Source organism: Eretmochelys imbricata, chromosome 8 (assembly GCF_965152235.1).
Source record: "Eretmochelys imbricata isolate rEreImb1 chromosome 8, rEreImb1.hap1, whole genome shotgun sequence".
NCBI lineage: Eukaryota > Metazoa > Chordata > Testudines > Cheloniidae > Eretmochelys > Eretmochelys imbricata.
The window spans coordinates 446,383-466,495 of NC_135579.1; positions in this window are offsets into that span (position 1 = coordinate 446,383).

The window sequence follows — 20,113 nt, forward strand, 5'->3', positions numbered from 1 at the left end:
GATCCCCTCCCAGACCCCAAACCCCTCATCCCCATCTCCATTGGGGCACGGGCATCAACAATTTTCTTCAACTGGGTCACCAGAAAAAAAGTTTGAAAACCACTGCCTTAGCCTTCTTGTTGTCATCAGTTGTTAGCTCTCCTTTCCTTTTCTTGTAGAGAGTCCAAAGGAGAGGAACGAAAATGATAAAAGATTTAGAAAACCCAATCAATGAGGAAGGTTAAAAAAACTGGGCATGTTTAGCCTTGAGAAAAGACGACGGAGGGGGAATTTGATAAGGGCTGTTATAACGTGGATGGGGATCAATGGTTCTCCATTTCCACCGAAGGTAGGACAAGAAGTAATGGGCTTAATCTGCAGCACAGGAGATTTAAGTTAGATATCAGAACAACCTTTCTAACTTTAAGCTCTGGAATAGGCTTCCAAGGGAGTTGTAGAATCTCGTCTTTGGCAGTTTTTAAGAACAGATTGGACAAACACCTGTTGGGGATGATCTAGGTTTCTGTAACGAAGTTCACTCACCACTGTAGTGCCTCCTGCTGGCGGTCTTGAGAATTAGCTCTGTTGTTAGTGCACCCTCTTCGGGTGGTGCCTCACCGCTGTCACTTCTGCTCTAGGACCCACGTTTCTCCAAGGACCATGGCATCCTCTTCAGCGACACAGCCCTTTGGCCGTGCCACCCACTGTGCTACCCCCTTCCAGGGGACCTGCATTCCGCTGTTCAGCCACTTTCCTTAGTGGCTACTGCAGCAAATTGTCTGGCCACTTCCTCGTGGCCCCAACATCCTCTTTGCCCTTGCCTCAGGGCCTCAGCCTGCAAACCCCAGCAGCCAGCCAGGACTTGTCTCTTGCTCCCCCAGTCCCTGCTAGCAGCACTGCTCTGTCCAGCGTGCTGGCTGTTCTCTCAGCCCTCCAGAGACACAGTCCTTCCTCCCTGGGCTCCCAACAGAACTGCCTTCCTCTGCTCTGCAGCTCCCTTTCTATATGGGCCTGCTTGGCTGCTTCCTTCAGCCCTTCTCTGATTGGCTGCCTCCTGCGCAGCCTTCCTAGGGCTCTATTAATCCCTTAGAGCCCAGTGTGAGGCAGGTGCCACATCACAGTTCCCTTGGTCCTGCCTCAGGGCAGGGGGCTGAACTTGATGACCTCTCAAGAGCCCAGTCAGCCAACTTTTCTATGATTCTATTGTTATTGTCCTATCAACGTCACAATTTTTACTAAAAAGCAAATTGCACTTCAAGTCTTTGTATTTTACAAATGTTACACATAGAATAGACACTTCTTTAGTGAAATCTGCTCAGTGCAAGAGAAATAGGGTGGTTATGATTCCCTGATTCTCTGCCCTGTTCAGTCCTAGCCCCGTCCCGCATATAGGTTAGGACAAGACTCTTCTAATCTATGCCAGCAGGTAAAGCTTCTCAAGGTACCATTCACCACCTGAGAATTGGGGGACTACATTGGCATTCTAGCCATGCCCGTAGAATAGTATATGAGTACATAAGGGTCATGGCACTAATTCACCAATTCTCAAATAGCTGATGGTCTCTCAGGAATTGTTGCCAAGTTGCTAGCATAGGTTGGAACAGACCCTAGACTGCTCTAGCCTACTCCAGGGCACACTTCAGTGCATTAACCATAAGACTATCCTTCCTCTCATTAGATAATAACAGGGTTAATCTCTTTTGGGAGGCTTTTAATTGTATAAATATTAATTAATCCTCACATATTCATGTAGTATCACAAATCCTCCAAATAATGTTCTCATTTTACAGCTAGAGGATACTGAAACAGAAAGGTTAAATGATTTGCCTTAGGCCACAGTATGAGTCTGTCTCAGAGGCGAGATAAGAGCTCAGGCATTCCTGCCTCTTAGGCCTGTGTTTTCACCACTAGATCATACCTTTCTATAAAACAGGGAGAGGACTTGTATGGGGTGACACAAAGGGCATAACTATGAGTATTGGATGAAATTAAGCAAAGGACAATATAGTTTGAATATCAGGAAACATTGCTAACAGTAAATTCTATAAGTGCATTAAAGGATCTGAGAAAGGAAGTGACAAAGCTCCATCACTCAGCACATTTTAAATGTGACTGGACAAAGCCCAGAGAGTATATTGCTGTAACAGTTCTGCACTGGCTTGGGAAAGGATTGGTCTTTTGTATCTTTAACTTCTATGGTACTAATTTTTGGCATTCAAGAGCATAAGAACGGCCATACTGGGACAGACCAAAGCTCCATCTAGCCCAGTATCCTGTCTCTCAACAGTGGCCAATGCCAGGTGCCCCAGAGGGAATGAACAGAACAGGTAATCATCAAGTGATCCATCCCCTGTTGCTCATTCCCAGCTTCTGGCAAACAGAGGCTAGGGACACCATCCCTGCCCATCCTGGCTGATAGCCATTGATGGACCTATCCTCCCTTTTATTTATCTAGTTTTATCTTGAATTATTTATCTTGAATTTATCTAGTTCCTTTCTGAACCCTGTTATAGTCTTGGTCTTCACAACATCCTCTGGCAAAGAGTTCCACAGGTTGACTGTGCATTGTGTGAAGAAATACTTCCTTTTGTTTGTTTTAAACGTGCTGCCTATTTATTTCATTTGGTGACCCCCAGTTCTTGTGTTATGAGAAGGGGTAAATAACACTTCCTTATTTACTTTCTCCACACCAGTCATGATTTTATAGACCTCTATCACATCCCCCCTTAGTCATCTCTTTTTCAAGCTGAAAAGTCCTAGTCTTATTAATCTCTGCTCATATGGAAGCCATTCCATACTACTAATCATTTCTGTTGCCCTTGTCTGAAGCTTTTCCAATTCCAATAGATCTTTTTTGAGATGGGGCGACCACATCTGCATGCAGTATTCAAGATGTGGGCATACCATGACTTTATATAGAGGCAATATGATATTTTCTGTTTTATTATCTATCCCTTTCTTAATGATTCCCAACATTCTGTTTGCTTTTTTGGCTGCCGCTGCACATTGAGTGGATATTTTCAGAGAACTATCCACTGTGTCTCCTAGACCTCTTTCTTGAGTGAAACAGCTAATTTAGATCCATTGTTTTATATGTATAGTTGGGATTATGTTTTCCAATGTGCATTACTTTGCATTTATCAACACTGAATTTCACCTGCCAATTTGCTGCCCAGTTACCGAGTTTTGTGAGATCCCTTTGTAGCCCTTTGCAGTCTGCTTGGGACTTAACTATCTTGAGTAGGTTTGTATCATCTGCAAAATTTGCCATCTCACTGTTTACCCCTTTTTCCAGATCATTTATGAATATATTGAATGGGACTGGTCCCAGTACAGACCCCTGGGGAACACCACTATTTACCTCTCTCTACTCTGAAAACTGACCATTTATACCTACCCTTTGTTTCCTACCTTTTAACCAGTTACCAGTCCATGAGAAGACCTTCCCTCTGATCCCATGACAGCTTACTTTGCTTAAGAGCCTTTGGTGAGGCATCTTGTCAAAGGCTTTCTGAAAATCTAAGTACACTATATCCATTGTCCACATGCTTGTTTACCCTCTCAAAGAATTCTAGTAGATTGGTGAGGCATGATTTCCCTTTACAAACACCATGTTGACTCTTCCCCAACAAATTATGTTCATCTATGTATCTGACAATTCTGTTCTTTACATAGTTTCAAACAGTTTGCCCAGTACTGAAGTCAGGATTATTGGCCTCTAATTGCCGGGATCACCTCTGGAGCCCTTTTTAAAACTTGGTGTCACATTAGCTATTCTCCAGGCATTTGGTACAGAAACTGATTTACATAATAGATTACAAACTACAGTTAGTAGTTTTGCAATTTCACATGTGAGTTCTTTCAGACCTCTTGGGTGAATACTATCTGGTCCTAGTGACTTATTACTGTTTAGTCTATCAATTTGTTCCAAAACCTCCTCTAATGACATCTTAGCCCTGGTTTACACTGGTGGGGGGGGTCAACATTAGATATACAACTTCAGCTATGCGAATAGCGTAGCTGAAGTTGGTGTATCTTAGGTTGACTTACCTGACCATGAGGACGGTGGAGAGTCGAATGCTGCTGCTCCCCTGTTGACTCCGCTTCCGCCTCTCATGAGCTGGAGTTCCGGAGTCGACGGGGAGCACATCCGGGGATCAATTTATTGCGCCTAGACGAGACGCGATAAATTGATCCCTGATAGATCGATCACTACCCGCCGATCCGGCAGGTAGTGAAGACCTGCCCTTAATCTGAGACAGTTCTTCAAATTTGTCACCTACAAAGAATGGCGCAGGTTTGGGAATCTTCCTCACATCCTCAGCCATGAAGACCAATGCAGAGAATTCATTTAGTTTCTCCACAATGGCCTTATTGTCTTGGAGTGCTACTTTAGCATCTCGATCGTCCAGTGGCACCACTGGGTGTTTACCAGGCTTCCTGCTTCTCATGCACTTAAACATTTTTTGCTATTACTTTTTGAGTCTTTGGCTAGCTATTCTTTTTACACGTCACTTGCCAGAGTTTATGCTGCTTTCTATTTTCCTCACTAGGATTTAATTTCCACTTTTTAAAGGATGCCTTTTTGCCTCTCACTTCTTCTTTTACTTACTTCTTCTTGTTTAGCCATGGTGGCACTTTTTTGGTTCTCTTACTTTTTTTTTTTTTAATTTGGGATATACATTTAAGTTGAGTCTCTATTGTGGTGTCTTTAAAAAGTTCCCATGCAGCTTGCAGGGATTTCACCTCTGGCACTGTATCTTTTAATTTCTGTTTAACTAACTTCCTCATTTTTGTGTAGTTCCCTTTTCTGAAATTAAATGCTACCATATTGGGCTGCTGTGGTGTTTTCCCCGACACAGGGATGTTAAATTTAATTATATTATGGTCACTATTACCAAGCAGTCCAGCTTTATTCACCTCTTGGACCAGATCCTGTGCTCTACTTAGGACCAAATCAAAAATTGCCTCTCCTCTTGTGGGTTCCAGAACTAGCTGCTCCAAGAAGCAGTCATTTAAGGTGTCAAGAAACTTATCTCTGCATCCTGTCCTGAGGTGACATGTATCCAGTCAATATGGAGATAATTTAAATTCCCCATTTTTACTGAGGTTTTTTTTATAGCCTCTCTAATCTCCCTGAGCATTTCACAGTCAGTATCACCATCCTGGTCAGGTGGTGTATTCTTATTATTCAAGCAAGGAATTACTATCCATAGAGATTCTATGGTACAGTTTGGTTCTCTTAAGATTTGTACTTCATTTGACTCTAATCTCTCTTTCACATATAGTGCCAATCCCCCACCAGCACGACGTGTTCTGTCCTTCCCATATATTTTGTACCCTGATATTACTGTGTCCCACTGCTTATCCTCATTCCACCAAGTTTCTGTGTAGCCTATTATATCAATATCCTCATTTAATATGAGGCACTCTAGCTCACCCATCTTATTATTTAGACTTCTAGCATTTGTAAATAAGCACTTTAAAAACTTGTCACTTTTTAACTGTCTGCCATTACACGATGTAACTGAATGGGGCTCTTTTTCGTTTGATTGTTTCTCATCAGATCCTACCCGTATTTTATCATCTTCCAGCCTCTCCTCCTTACTAGGACATAGAGGATCTCCATTAATAGATCCTCCGCTAAGGGATGTCTCTGTCCAAACCACATAGTCCTCCACACCTCTTGGCTTTCCTCCAGCCCTTAGTTTAAAAACTGCTCTATGACCTTTTTAATTTTAAGTGGAGCAATCTGGTTCCATTTTGGTTAGGTGGAGCCCATCCTTCCTGTATAGGCTCCCCCTCTCCCAAAAGCTTCCCCAGTTCCTAATAAATCTAAATCCCTCCTCCCTACACCGTCATCTCATCCACGCATTGAGATCCTGCAGTTCTTCCTGTTTAACTGGCCCTGAGTGTGGAACTGGAAGCATTTCAGAGAATGCTATCATGGAGATCCTGGACTTCAACCTCTTACCTAGCAGCCTAAATTTGGCCTCCAGGACCTCTCTCCTATCGCTCCCTGTGTCATTGGTACCTTCATGTACCACAACCACTGGTCTACCGCACTACACATAAGTCTATCTAGATGTTTCGAAAGATCCGCAACCTTCGCACCAGGCAGGCAAGTCACTGTGAGGTTCTCCGGGTCATCGCAAACCCAGCTCTCTGTTTCTAATGATTGAATCCCCCATAACTATTACCTATCTCTTTCTAATAACTGAATTCCCTCCCCTAGCAAGGTATCCTCAGTAGGAGAGGTGTGACAAAGTTCCTCCTTTACCTTGGTAGGTCTTGCGCTTATTGGCGGATTTGCTCACCTTGGAGCTTCATGGCAGCCCTCAGTTTGGCTGTTTTTCTGAACCCACAGTCCAGGTGGACTCCTCCTGTATCTGACCAGGAGTTGGGAGGTTTGGGGGAACCCGGGCCCGCCCTCTACTCTGGGTTCCAGCCCAGGGCCCTGTGGAATGCAGCTGTCTAGAGTTCTTCCTGGAACAGCTGTGCAACAGCTACAACTCCCTGGGCTACTTCTCCATGGCCTCCTCCCAACCCCTTCTTTATTCTCACCATGGGACCTTCCTCCTGCTGTCTGATAATGCTTGTACACCTCAGTCCTCCAACAGTCTGTGTTCTCACTCTCAGCTCCTAGTGCCTCTTGCTCCCAGCTCCTCACAAGCTGAAGTGAGCTCCTTTTTAAAACCCAGGTGCCCTGATTAGCCTGCCTTAATTGATTCTAGCAGCTTCTTGATTGGCTACAGGTGTTCTAATCAGTCTGTCTTAATTGTCTCCAGAAGGTTCCTGATTGTTCTGGAACCTTCCCTGTTACCTTACCCAGGGAAAAGGGACCTACTTAACCTGGGGCTAATATATCTGCCTTCTATTACTCTTCTGTAGCCATCTGGCCCGACCCTGTCACAGAGGATACCACAACGTCATCTGGAAGGAGGGTCCCAACTATGGGAACGTTTCCCTCTGCTCCAGTTGGATGTTCTCCTTCCCTGAGACTTTCATTCTCCTCAATGGCACAGAGAATGTCAGACTGGGGGTAGGACCATTCCTGGAAAGTCTCATCTATATACCTTTTTGTCTCCCTTGGCTCCTCCAGTTCAGCCACACTGGTCTCCCAAAGCCCGTACAGGGTCTCTGTGGGCCAGAAGCTCCTTGCACTGAATGCACACATACGCCACTTGCCCACAGGGCAGGTAATCATACATGCTGCATTGGGTGCAATAAACTGGATAGCATACACTCTGTGGCTGACTTCTGCCTGCATTCTCTTTTTACTCCTGCTTGTTCCTTTGTTGATGTTTTGCTTTTATCAGGGGTGTGTTTAGCCTTAAGTTTAAAGAACATTTAAACTCCCAGACTCCCTCGCAAAACTCCCTTGTTCCCTAGCTCCTCTGGTCGCTTAGGAGCAGGCTTTTTAAAGCCCTGGTCTTCCTGAGTAGCCCCGTCTCCTGGTTAAGGGTTGATGGGTGTTAAAGGTTTTAGGGATCAAAGCCTCATTAAGAAGCTCTTAGCCTTGCCTAGCATGCTGCTAGGCTCAGCACACAATCCCCCAAACAAACAGACCACACAGTATATTTTAGTCAAGCAGCAAGCACACCACAAACAACAAACTTACCCCAAGAGTCACGTAATCACCCCTCCTTCACCTGGAGAACTCCCTTGCAAAGTTGCTCATGTTCAAACATTTAAGTTTCAGTCCTTTCTGGATTACAGTCTCCCCTTCCCAAAAGCAACAGGTTGTCAATGATCTAAAGTAAAGAAATAATAGAGCCTGTGTTGCTAATACGAAGTAGTGAGGTCATATCTCCACCACAGCAGGTCAAAGGATTGCAGAATAAACAAGGCAAAAGACAAGAGAACTTGAAAGTAAAATCACCAATGTGAAGAGGAGGATCAGGGAAAGAGAGGAAGGAAGATGAGGAAGACTGGGGAGGGAGAGGAAGGACATGTACATTTACTCTGTGATTTTGTTTTCTTGCTTTACTTGTGCAAACCTGAGAAGCAAGTAAGTTTAGAATATGTAAAGCAAAAATTCACAGGGGGACATTTTAGCTAATGGGGACCTTAACTCCTTGGAATGTATACTGTTCAGTAACAACCACCCAGAGTTGGGAACAGAACCCAGGAATCCTGACTCCCAGTCCTTGTAATTCATAACTGGGTAATATTTTTCCCTATACAAGCAGGTATGAATTGACACACTAGCAACAGTGAGCCAACAGAATATCCCAGTACTGCAAATTCCTGATGGCTGGAAAAAAGGTCTTTCAGTGCACCGGAAACATCTGTTTTTAATTGTAGATAATAGTTTTGCCCAATTTCCAATTCTTAAAAATAAAAGAATAAAAGAATAATTAAAAATCTGGGGACTGGAGGGCTCAGGGCTCAGTAATGAATACAGAGACGTTTACCTCTAAGTTACCCCCTTCTAGCCTGACCAAGATTGGAGCTGACTGAAAACTGTTCCCATGCCTGCCTGGTCGCCTGTGGTATGTGAAAGGAATCTCAACCTGATTCTAATGGAGAGATGTTCATATCATAAGAGACACTGCCCTACCAGCACTGATTGATCCCCTTCTTGGCAGTCTCAGCAGAGAGTCCAAGGATCGAATGGTCCATGGAGAATGACCACAAAGAGGTTCAATCCGGTCAGGCATGAAGCACAAGGCAGCCTAGCCAGGAATACGAGCCCCCATTCTGTACCTGTCCTGGGCATGAAGAGAGGACGTAAGTGACAGGGAGACAAAAATTCACTTTGAAAAAAATAAAAGTACATCCCTAACAAGATCCTCCACATAGGAAGCAAGCTGGTTTGGACAGAAACACCAACCAAAATGTAGGAAACATTTCACAACACTGAAACTGAGGGAAACGAGTGGGGAGCCTCCAGCAAGGGGCTCTTGTTCAGCTGAATGCACATGTCAGTTAATTAGAGGAAAAGGTTATATCATTAGTGGCCAAATCGATACAAAAAAGATTAAGAGCCTTGGACAGCAAGCTCCTATGCTTTCCAGCAAGCACCCAGGGCTGTATGTAGCTAAAACTCAATGCACATTAACGGGCTATGGCTGTAGACTTGAATTGGGATGTCTTCTTGAAATACTTTAATTGGACTCTCTCTAGCATTATCAATGCTAAACAAGATGTCAGATTTAGGCAGAATCTCTCCCAAATGGGACTTGCAGCCCAGAATCTGAAAAAAAAACATAACAAAAAAAAAACACATTAACTTCCGTTACAAAAATTGCTTCCCTTCTGATGATATTAATCATCTCGTTACCATAGAGCCACAAGCCTGAGTGACTGAGGAGTGTGCTTGGGTACAGATGTCATGTGCCCTCTTCTGACTTGCTTCCCCCTCTCCCCAAATCCCCAGCTGTGACCCTGTACCTCAGGTCTGATGGGCCGTGCCCCCACAAGTCCAGTCCTGGGCTTTGTCTGAACCCAGAATCTGCAAGTCATGCTAGATTGAAAATCTTTTACCTTAGATTTAGCTACTCTGAAAGGAACACAAATCAGACTGTAGAACCTACTTGAAATCAGCAGGTCAATAAGTGGAAAATGCCCCAATCGATAACATCCATAACTGGTTTGATATCTGACACTGCAATATTGTGTGAGGCAGCACAGCGGTTCTGAAAACATAGAGCTTTATCTAAAACATTTCCCATCATATATATTCAATGTAAAACTGCACTAGAGAGAATCATAGAATATCAGGGTTGGAAGGGACCTCAGGAGGTCATCTAGTCCAACCCCCTGCTCAAAGCAGGACTGATCCCCGACTAAATCATCCCAGTCAGGGCTTTGTCAAGCCTGACCTTAAAAACTTCTAGGGAAGGAGATTCCACCACCTCCCTAGGTAACGCATTCCAGTGTTTCACCACCCTCCTACTGAAAAAGTTTTTCCTAATATCCAACCTAAATCTCCCCCACTGCAACTTGAGACCATTACTCCTTGTTCTGTCATCTGCTACCACTGAGAACAGTCTAGAGCCATCCTCTTTGGAACCCCCTTTCAGGTAGTTGAAAGCAGCTATCAAATCCCCCCTCATTCTTCTCTTCTGAAGACTAAACATCCCCAGTTCCCTCAGCCTCTCCTCATAGGTCATGTGTTCCAGTTCCCTAATCATTTTTGTTGCCCTCGCTGGACTCCTTCCAATTTTTCCACATCCTTCTTGTAGTGTGGGGCCCAAAACTGGACACAGTACTCCAGATGAGGCCACACCAATGTCGAATAGAGGGGAACGATCACGTCCCTCGATCTGCTGGCAATGCCCCTACTTATACATCCCAAAATGCCATTGGCCTTCTTGGCAACAAGGGCACACTGTTGACTCATATCCAACTTCTCATCCACTGTAACCCCTAGGTCCTTTCCTGCAGAACTGCTGCCGAGCCATTCAGCCCCTAGTCTGTAGCGGTGCATGGGATTCTTCCGTCCTAAGTGCAGGACTCTGCACTTGTCCTTGTTGAACCTCATCAGATTTCTTTTGGCCCAATCCTCCAATTTGTCTAGGTCCCTCTGTATCCTATCCCTACCCTCCTGCGTATCTACCTCTCCTCCCAGTTTAGTGTCATCTGAAAACTTGCTGAGGGTGCAATCCACACCATCCTCCAGATCATTTACAAAGATATTGAACAAAACCGGCCCCAGGACCGACCCTTGGGGCACTCCACTTGATACTGGCTGCCAACTAGACATGGAGCCATTGATCACTACCCGTTGAGCCCGACAATCTAGCCAGCTTTCTATCCACCTTATAGTCCATTCATCCAGCCCATACTTCTTTAACTTGCTGGCAAGAATACTGTGGGAGACCGTGTCAAAAGCTTTGCTAAAGTCAAGAAACAACACGTCCACTGCTTTCCCTTCATCCACAGAGCCAGTTATCTCATCATAGAAGGCAATTAGATTAGTCAGGCATGACTTGCCCTTGGTGAATCCATGCTGACTGTTCCTGATCACTTTCCTTTCATGTAAGTGCTTCAGGATTGATTCTTTGAGGACCTGCTCCATGCTTTTTCCAGGGACTGAGGTGAGGCTGACTGGCCTGTAGTTCCCAGGATCCCCCTTCTTCCCTTTTTTAAAGATGGGCACTACATTAGCCTTTTTCCAGTTATCTGGGACCTCCCCCGATCACCATGAGTTTTCCAAAAATAATGGCCAATGGCTCTGCAATCACATCCGCCAACTCCTTTAGCACTCTCGGATGCAACGCATCCGGCCCCATGGACTTGTGCTCGTCCTGCTTTTCTAAATAGTTCCGAACCACTTCTTTCTCCACAGAGAGACTTCCCCAGGTCTGTCACCTGGTCAGGAAGGCATAACTGACCTTATGCATCCGATGAAGTGAGCTGTAGCTCACAAAAGCTTATGCTCAAATAATTTGGTTAGTCTCTAAGGTGCCACAAGTACTCCTTTTCTTTTTGCGAATACAGACTAACACGGCTGTTACTCTGAAACCTGACCTTATACTTGTAATGCACACACACAAGGGGGCTGAATTAAAGTTGCATGGGCAACATTCATTCTGGTATATTCGAACTTGAGAGTGTTTGACTTTGCAACCTTTCATTTCTTTTTAATCCTTAACTTTGTATTTTCTAATTTTTTACGGTTTAGTTTATTTATGAGAGCAATCTTAACTAACATTAAATGAAGTTTGTTGTTTGTGAATTTCCCTACTTTTTAAAAAGAAAAAAAATATTTTATATATGTGTTATTTAAATAATAAAGCACTTACACATTTGTTGTCTTCAGTGTATATTGTATTGCCATTGTTATCTTTGGAAAGCTCCACATTTTACCAACAAGTGTCACATTGACCAATATATTGAAAATAATTAAATTAAACTGTAGCAAAATAAATCATGTTTAATGCAACCATAGGTGCCGACTCCATGGGTGCCCTGGGGCTGGAGCACCCATGGGAAAAAAATGGTGGGTGCTGAGCACCCACCGGCAAACCCTCTATCAGCTCCCCCTCACCCCCAGCTCCTCCCACCTGTCGGTGGGCCCCATGGACCAGGGCCTCCTCCTCCTTCCCCGTGCCTCCCACCCGCTGCAATCAGCTATTTCGTGGCATGCAGGGAGGCTGGGTGGGAGGGGGAGGAGCAAGAACGCGAGGTGCTCAGAGGAAGGGGTGGAGCAGGGATGGGAAGAGGTGCGGTGGGGGTGGGGCCTTGGGGGAAGGGGTCAGGCACCCCCCGGCAGTTTGAAAAGTCGGCGCCTGTGAATGCAACTTCAGTTTTAGTGGAACTTCTAAGTGCCTTATACATATATTTTAACTGGGTAACAGAAAACTGAGTAGGGACTCATATCTATAATTTCCCACATTATTTTAAATACTCATAAAGCCATAGCCACCAATCTGTAATCATATAAACAACAGACATGGGAAAGGGCTGTAAAATTGTTTCTTATGTTCATGTAATCCTTTTTCAGGAAAATAACAAAAAAATAGCTTTTGAAAAGAAACAGTGTAATTTACCACAGTACAAACCCAAAGGAGCACAGGAGGAGCTTATCAACACAGCCTGCTTTTATTACAGCTCCTTCTGTGACCCTTCTTTTTCATAATGTTAGTATAGTCTGAGGTAAATCAGTTATCAAAAGCAGCCATTACCAGGACAATCCGCAACAGGGACACTCCCCAGATATTCAAATGAACAGGATGGAATGGGTGATGAGTGGATGATTACACCTGATGTAACGATGTTACAGCTCAGGCAGCACATGAGCACTGAGAGGGAAACAATCAGGCTTTTCCTGTGTTCCAGTTTTCCCAAATTTCCTAAAACATCAGCAACATACAAATTTACACTGAAAATCATTACACACACACACAGTAATTAGTGACTGGACTTTAGTTCAAGTTTCCTAAGTCATGTTTACAAAAAAGGGTTAAAAGAAAGATCAGACACTGAGCTACAGACTTTGTAAAACAGAAAATTCTGATTCAACCCTAGCTATGGTTTCACTACTGCGAGGATGGGCCTGGGGAAACAGGATGAACGGTTTACAGAAAATATGGAAATTTAAAAGAAACAGACCTCCTAATGGTAAAAACTCAGACCAGAGGAGATGGGAAGAAAGGTAAGTCCATCATAAGATCAGAGAAGGTAGAAAGGAACATATGAAGGGTCAACTTAGGTATCTGGGGAAGAAAAATATTAAAAAATAATCTCTAGAAATCAGAATATTTTCTTTCCTTTTCAAATAAATAATTAACACAATTTAGAGAACAAATCTCTTTAAATAAGCAGAAGATTCCCAACACAAGTGCTCAACAATGCTTGCTGCACAGCATTATCACAGAAAAAAAATAATTAAACTGCAAAAAAAATTACAGCCTGGTTCAGGAATAAACTGACATTTACTCAGCATATAGAAGCATTTTATTACTGTGTAAACTGGAAGATATTGCTCAATTAACCCCTAGCTGCTCCCATCTTTAAAAATGATGCGCTTGGAAAATTCAAGGCAAAGATCAGCTTCTCCACACACAATTCCTCTTAAATATCAAGTGCAGAGTGGTCCTGCAGTCCAATCACACAGAAGCACAAGCCTCTATCCACCCATCCAGCAGCACCTTTGACCACTCTCCATCTGGTGAAAGTATGTGACAAACTACAATTGTGGGTCCCTAGTTACAACTTGATAGGTAGGGATAACCTTATTACATCTGCACTGTGGCATTACCAGCTACAACATCAAGATAGTGCCATGCTTCTCAGTGCCTGTGCTGTCATATACAAGACTGTGGCATGCAGCAAGGGAAGGAACTAGTCTCTACACATGGCTCTGCTGTTGGGAAACACTCAAAACCAAGTGCATTCATTAAAATAAATCGATAAATAAAAACAAAAAAACACACATAAACAAATCTACACATTCCATATGGCTCATCCAAAACTTGCTGCTTTTGCCAGTCACACCATACTGGAACATAAACCATACAAATTATCATAAAATTAACTCAAACATCTGTTCTTCCAATGCAACCAGAGTTTAGCTTGCTTTAAACCAACGTTATATGCCCTTTAATGCTGTATACTTGAGAAACATGAAGCCATTGTTTTTCCCTGCAGTAATTCATACAAACTCATATAGTGCTTTCTGAAATAGAAGAGCTACACATTGTATTTTGCATTACCTTCCAGTTTAAATTAAAAAGAAAAGGAGTACTTGTGGCACCTTAGAGACTAACAAATTTATTTGAGCATAAGCTTTCGTGAGCTACAGCTCACTTCAATGCATCCGATGAAGTGAGCTGTAGCTCACGAAAGCTTATGCTTGAATAAATTGGTTAGTCGCTAAGGTGCCACAAGTACTCCTTTTCTTTTTGCAAATACAGACTAACACGGCTGCTACCCTGAAACCAGTTTAATGAAATGTTCCTTGGATAAATCTTGTATTTACATACTTGTGACATGCTCCTAGTTCTGACTGTTCCATTTATAAACTGACTGGATTCAGTCCAATCATCTCTAGTTAACATACCTGCCACTCACAGAGAGCTCAGACTCTTGGGAGCTTTGCTATTTGGGACCTTATATTTGCTACACTTATTAATTGGGTATGTCTCTAGAATTGAATTATTTAGATTAAGTAAGTATCCGCACAGCTCTTTTGGCCCTGAGAATAGCCAAGACGTTGATGGGGTATAGAACATCAAAATCACCTAAATTGAAATAGGAAGAATCTCAATTTATTTATGTAAACAGGCAAAAATAAAATCTTTGGATTTAATTTTGGCACATGATTCTCAGACAGAAAGGACTGATTTGGATGCAGAGCCTTGTTACATATCTTGCTAGGAGATATCCAAAGGCAACAGTAACTATTGTATCTAAGAAGTGCATAAAAGCATAAAGAGCGTCATATGTTGTTTTTCAGGGCAATGACAATTTCTAATAAAATATGATGAGGTATTTATCAGTAAGCCATGTTTCAATGATGGTTATTCTGTATATTCTGTTATATTATTACATTCCAGCATCCAGATTGTTGTTCCTAGGAGCGTCTACATTTTTGTTGTGCCTTTCCACCCCCTCAGTGCTTATTTACAGGTTTCAGAGTAACAGCCATGTTCGTCTGCATTCACAAAAAGAAAAGGAGTACTTGTGGCACCTTAGAGACTAACCAATTTATTTGAGCATAAGCTTTTGTGAGCTGCAGCTCACTTCATCGGATGCATACTGTGCAAAGTGTAGAAGATCTTTTTATACACACAAAGCATGAAAAAATACCTCCTCCCACCCCACTCTCCTGCTGGTATTAGCTTATCTAAAGTGAAAAGAAAAGGAGTACTTGTGGCACCTTAGAGACTAACCAATTTATTTGAGCATAAGCTTTTGTGAGCTGCAGCTCACTTCATCGGATGCATACTGTGGAAAGTGTAGAAGATCTTTTTATATACACAAAAAGCATGAAAAAATACCTCCTCCCACCCCACTCTCCTGCTGCTAATAGCTTATCTAAAGTGATCACTCTCCTAACAATGTGTATGATAAACACCACCCTATACCGGAAACCTACTGACCGCTATTCCTACCTACATGCCTCCAGCTTTCACCCTGACCACACCACACGATCCATCGTCTACAGCCAAGCTCTGCGATACAACCGCATTTGCTCCAACCCCTCAGACAGAGACAAACACCTACAAGAGCTCTATCAAGCATTCTTACAACTACAATACCCACCTGCGGAAGTGAAGAAACAGATTGATAGAGCCAGAATAGTTCCCAGAAGTCTCCTACTACAGGACAGGCCTAACAAAGAAAATAACAGAACGCCACTAGCAGTCATCTTCAGCCCCCAACTAAAACCCCTCCAACGCATTATTAAGGATCTACAACCTATCCTGAAGGATGACCCAACACTCTCACAAATCTTGGGAGACAGGCCAGTCCTTGCCTACAGACAGCCCCCCAACCTGAAGCAAATACTCACCAGCAACCACATACCACACAACAGAACCACTAACCCAGGAACCTATCCTTGCAACAAAGCCCGTTGCCAACTGTGCCCACATATCTATTCAGGGGACACCATCACAGGGCCTAATAACATCAGCCACACTATCAGAGGCTCGTTCACCTGCACATCCACCAATGTGATATATGCCATCATGTGCCAGCAATGCCCCTCTGCCATGTACATTGGTCAAACTGGACAGTCTCTACGTAAAAGAATAAATGGACACAAATCAGATGTCAAGAATTATAACATTCATAAACCAGTCGGAGAACACTTCAATCTCTCTGGTCACGTGATTACAGACATGAAAGTTGTGATATTACAACAAAAAAACTTCAAATCCAGACTCCAGCGAGAAACTGTTGAATTGGAATTCATTTGCAAATTTGATACAATTAACTTAGGCTTGAATAGAGACTGGGAGTGGCTAAGTCATTATGCAAGGTAACCTATTTCTCCTTGTTTTTTCCTACCTCCCCCCCTCCTCAGACGTTCTTGTTAAACCCTGGATTTGTGCTGGAAATGGCCCACCTTGATTATCATACACATTGTAAGGAGAGTGGTCACTTTAGATAAGCTATTACTAGCAGGAGAGTGGGTTTGTGTGGGGGGGGGGGGTGAGAAAACCTGGATTTGTGCTGGAAATGGCCCAACTTGATTATCATAGAATCACAGAATATCAGGGTTGGAAGGGACCTCAGGAGGTCATCTAGTCCAACCCCCTGCTCAAAGCAGGACCAATCCCCAATTAAATCATCCCAGCCAGGGCTTTGTCAAGCCTGACCTTAAAAACTTCTAAGGAAGGAGATTCTACCACCTCCCTAGGTAACGCATTCCAGTGTTTCACCACCCTCCTAGTGAAAAAGTTTTTCCTAATATCCAACCTAAACCTCCCCCACTGCAACTTGAGACCATTACTCCTTGTCCTGTCCTCTTCTACCACTGAGAATAGTCTAGAACCATCCTCTCTGGAACCACCTCTCAGGTAGTTGAAAGCAGCTATCAAATCCCCCCTCATTCTTCTCTTCTGCAGACTAAACAATCCCAGTTCCCTCAGCCTCTCTTCATAAGTCATGTGTTGCAGACCATTAATCATTTTTGTTGCCCTTCGCTGGACTCTCTCCAATTTATCCACATCCTTCTTGTAGTATGGGGCCCAAAACTGGACACAGTACTCCAGATGAGGCCACACCAATGTCGAATAGAGGGGAACGATCACGACCCTCAATCTGCTGGCTATGCCCCTACTTATACATCCCAAAATGCCATTGGCCTTTTTGGCAACAAGGACACACTGCTGACTCATATCCAGCTTCTCGTCCACTGTCACCCCTAGGTCCTTTTCTGCAGAACTGCTGCCTAGCCATTCGGTCCCTAGTCTGTAGCGGTGCATTGGGTTCTTCTGTCCTAAGTGCAGGACCCTGCACTTATCCTTATTGAACCTCATCAGATTTCTTTTGGCCCAATCCTCCGATTTGTCTAGGTCCCTCTGTATCCTATCCCTGCCCTCCAGCATATCTACCTCTCCTCCTAATTTAGTATCATCCGCAAATTTGCTGAGAGTGCAATCCACACCATCCTCCAGATCATTTATGAAGATATTGAACAAAACCGGCCCCAGGACCGACCCCTGGGGCACTCCACTTGACACCGGCTGCCAACTAGACATGGAGCCATTGATCACTACCCGTTGAGCCCGACAATCTAGCCAACTTTCTACCCACCTATAAGGTGCATTCATCCAGCCCATACTTCTTTAACTTGCTGGCAAGAATACTGTGGGAGACCGTGTCAAAAGCTTTGCTAAAGTCAAGAAACAATACATCCACTACTTTCCCTTCATCCACAGAACCAGTAATCTCATCATAGAAGGCAATTAGATTAGTCAGGCATGACCTTCCCTTGGTGAATCCATGCTGACTGTTCCTGATCACTTTCCTCTCATGTAAGTGCTTCAGGATTGATTCTTTGAGGACCTGCTCCATGCTTTTTCCAGGGACTGAGGTGAGGCTGACTGGCCTGTAGTTCCCAGGCACATTGTACATACACATAGTAAGGAGAGTGATCACTTTAGATAAGCTATTAGCAGCAGGAGAGTGGGGTGGGAGGAGGTATTTTTTCATGCTTTGTGTGTATATAAAAAGATCTTCTACACTTTCCACAGTATGCATCCGATAAAGTGAGCTGTAGCTCATGAAAGCTTATGCTCAGCTGAATTGGTTAGTCTCTAAGGTGCCACAAGTACTCCTTTTCTTTTTGCGAATACAGACTAACACGGCTGTTACTCTGAAACTTATCTAAAGTGATCACTCTCCTTATAATGTGTATGATAATCAAGTTGGGCCTTCTCCCCCCCCACACACACACTAACCCACTCTCCTGCTGGTAATAGCTTATCTAAAGTGAACACTCTCCTTACAATGTGTATGATAATCAAGGTGGGCCATTTCCAGCACAAATGGATTTGTGCTGGAAATGGCCCACCTTGATTATCATACACATTGTAAGGAGAGTGGTCACTTGTGCTGGAAATGGCCCACCTTGATTATCATACACATTGTAAGGAGAGTGGTCACTTTAGATAAGCTATTACCAGCAGGAGAGTGGGGTGGGGGGAGGTATTTTTTCATGCTTTGTGTGTATAAAAAGATCTTCTACACTTTCCACAGTATGCATCCGATGAAGTGAGCTGTAGCTCACGAAAGCTTATGCTCAAATAAATTGGTTAGTCTCTAAGGTGCCACAAGTACTCCTTTTCTTTTAGTGCTTATTTAGTTATTCTGACACATAGTGATTGTGAGAAAGTAAAATTATTTATTTCTACCCAAAGTAGGATATTTACAATTTTGGGGAGTTTAAAATTTCATCCATAATGTTGCATTAAAATAACTTTTTACATCGTCCTTTCTTGCTTTTTGAAAAAGAGGAGGAAAAACATTGGCATGTTTATTTGCATGTATGGTTCACCGGAGCCTCAAGCCCTTGGGACTTCTAGAAAGATGAAAGGGAATCACTCAAGATCAAACATTCTAAAAACAAGTGCAATAATAATTTAAATAATTTCAGCTACATATATTTCAGTGGATGTGTATTTGACACACCACAGATCTACACTGGGGCTTTAAGGGATGTAAACCTTATGCTTCAGGACTTAACCCAACCTCTAACTATTGAGGATTAGGAGGAAACTTCCCTGAAGCAGTGTCACAGGGTAGCTGACCCCTGAGAATAGACTAAGCCCAGCTCCCCTGGATCAGAGCAGATTAGCCCCATCCAGCCAATTAAAGCAAGCGGGGCTACTCTTGGGCCTATAAAGGGCTGCTAGGGGACAACTCGGGGACAGGAACTGAGAGAGATGGTGCCCTGAGGAGGGGAAGCCACACTGAAGTGGAGCTAGCACCTGTGGTGGGTCACTGAAGCAAGGGGCTGGAGCTCAGGGAAGCGGCTGGGGCTGCTGCTCCAAGAAGAGAGCAGAGCTGGCTGAAATTGGGAAAGTGCAAGGAGCAGAAGTGCCAGAGATCCCTGGAAAGGGTGGCCCTGAAGCCTGAGGCTAAGGAAGGAGTTAAAAGACTGTTTTTCTGTTTGTTTTCTAACCTCTATAAGACAATAAACCCCCTTGTAAAGACTGAGCGTGGTGGTGCATGCTTTGGAGCCAGCGAGAAGCATGGCCCGGTGACAGGCCGGTTACCTCATAACTGCTACTGTGAGGTTTTTTTGCACTTTCTTCTTCTATATGGTGATGGCCATTGTGACACTATATAAAAAGAAAGATGACCATGTTTGTTTTACACTAAAGTATAATGACTGAAGCACAATTGTGATAAATCATATACAAAGTATGCTTTGCAAGGTATCATTGGAAAAGTTATGATCTGTTGTATTTTATGATTGTATATGAAGTTATGAATCTTTGCTATGTGTTTGTATCCTAAACACATTGTGTTCCTGTGTAACACCCACAAGACAGATTTACATCAAGACCAGCCAGTCAAGTTGATAGGCCATGAAGACAACGAAATCTTCCAGTGGGCCCCCTCTCGAGGACGCCTCAGAGAGTATATGGACAATGGAGGCCCAGTGACTCAGCATGGCGCATAGAACATGTGATCCCTGACTCCATGTTTGAGACAGTAACTTTGT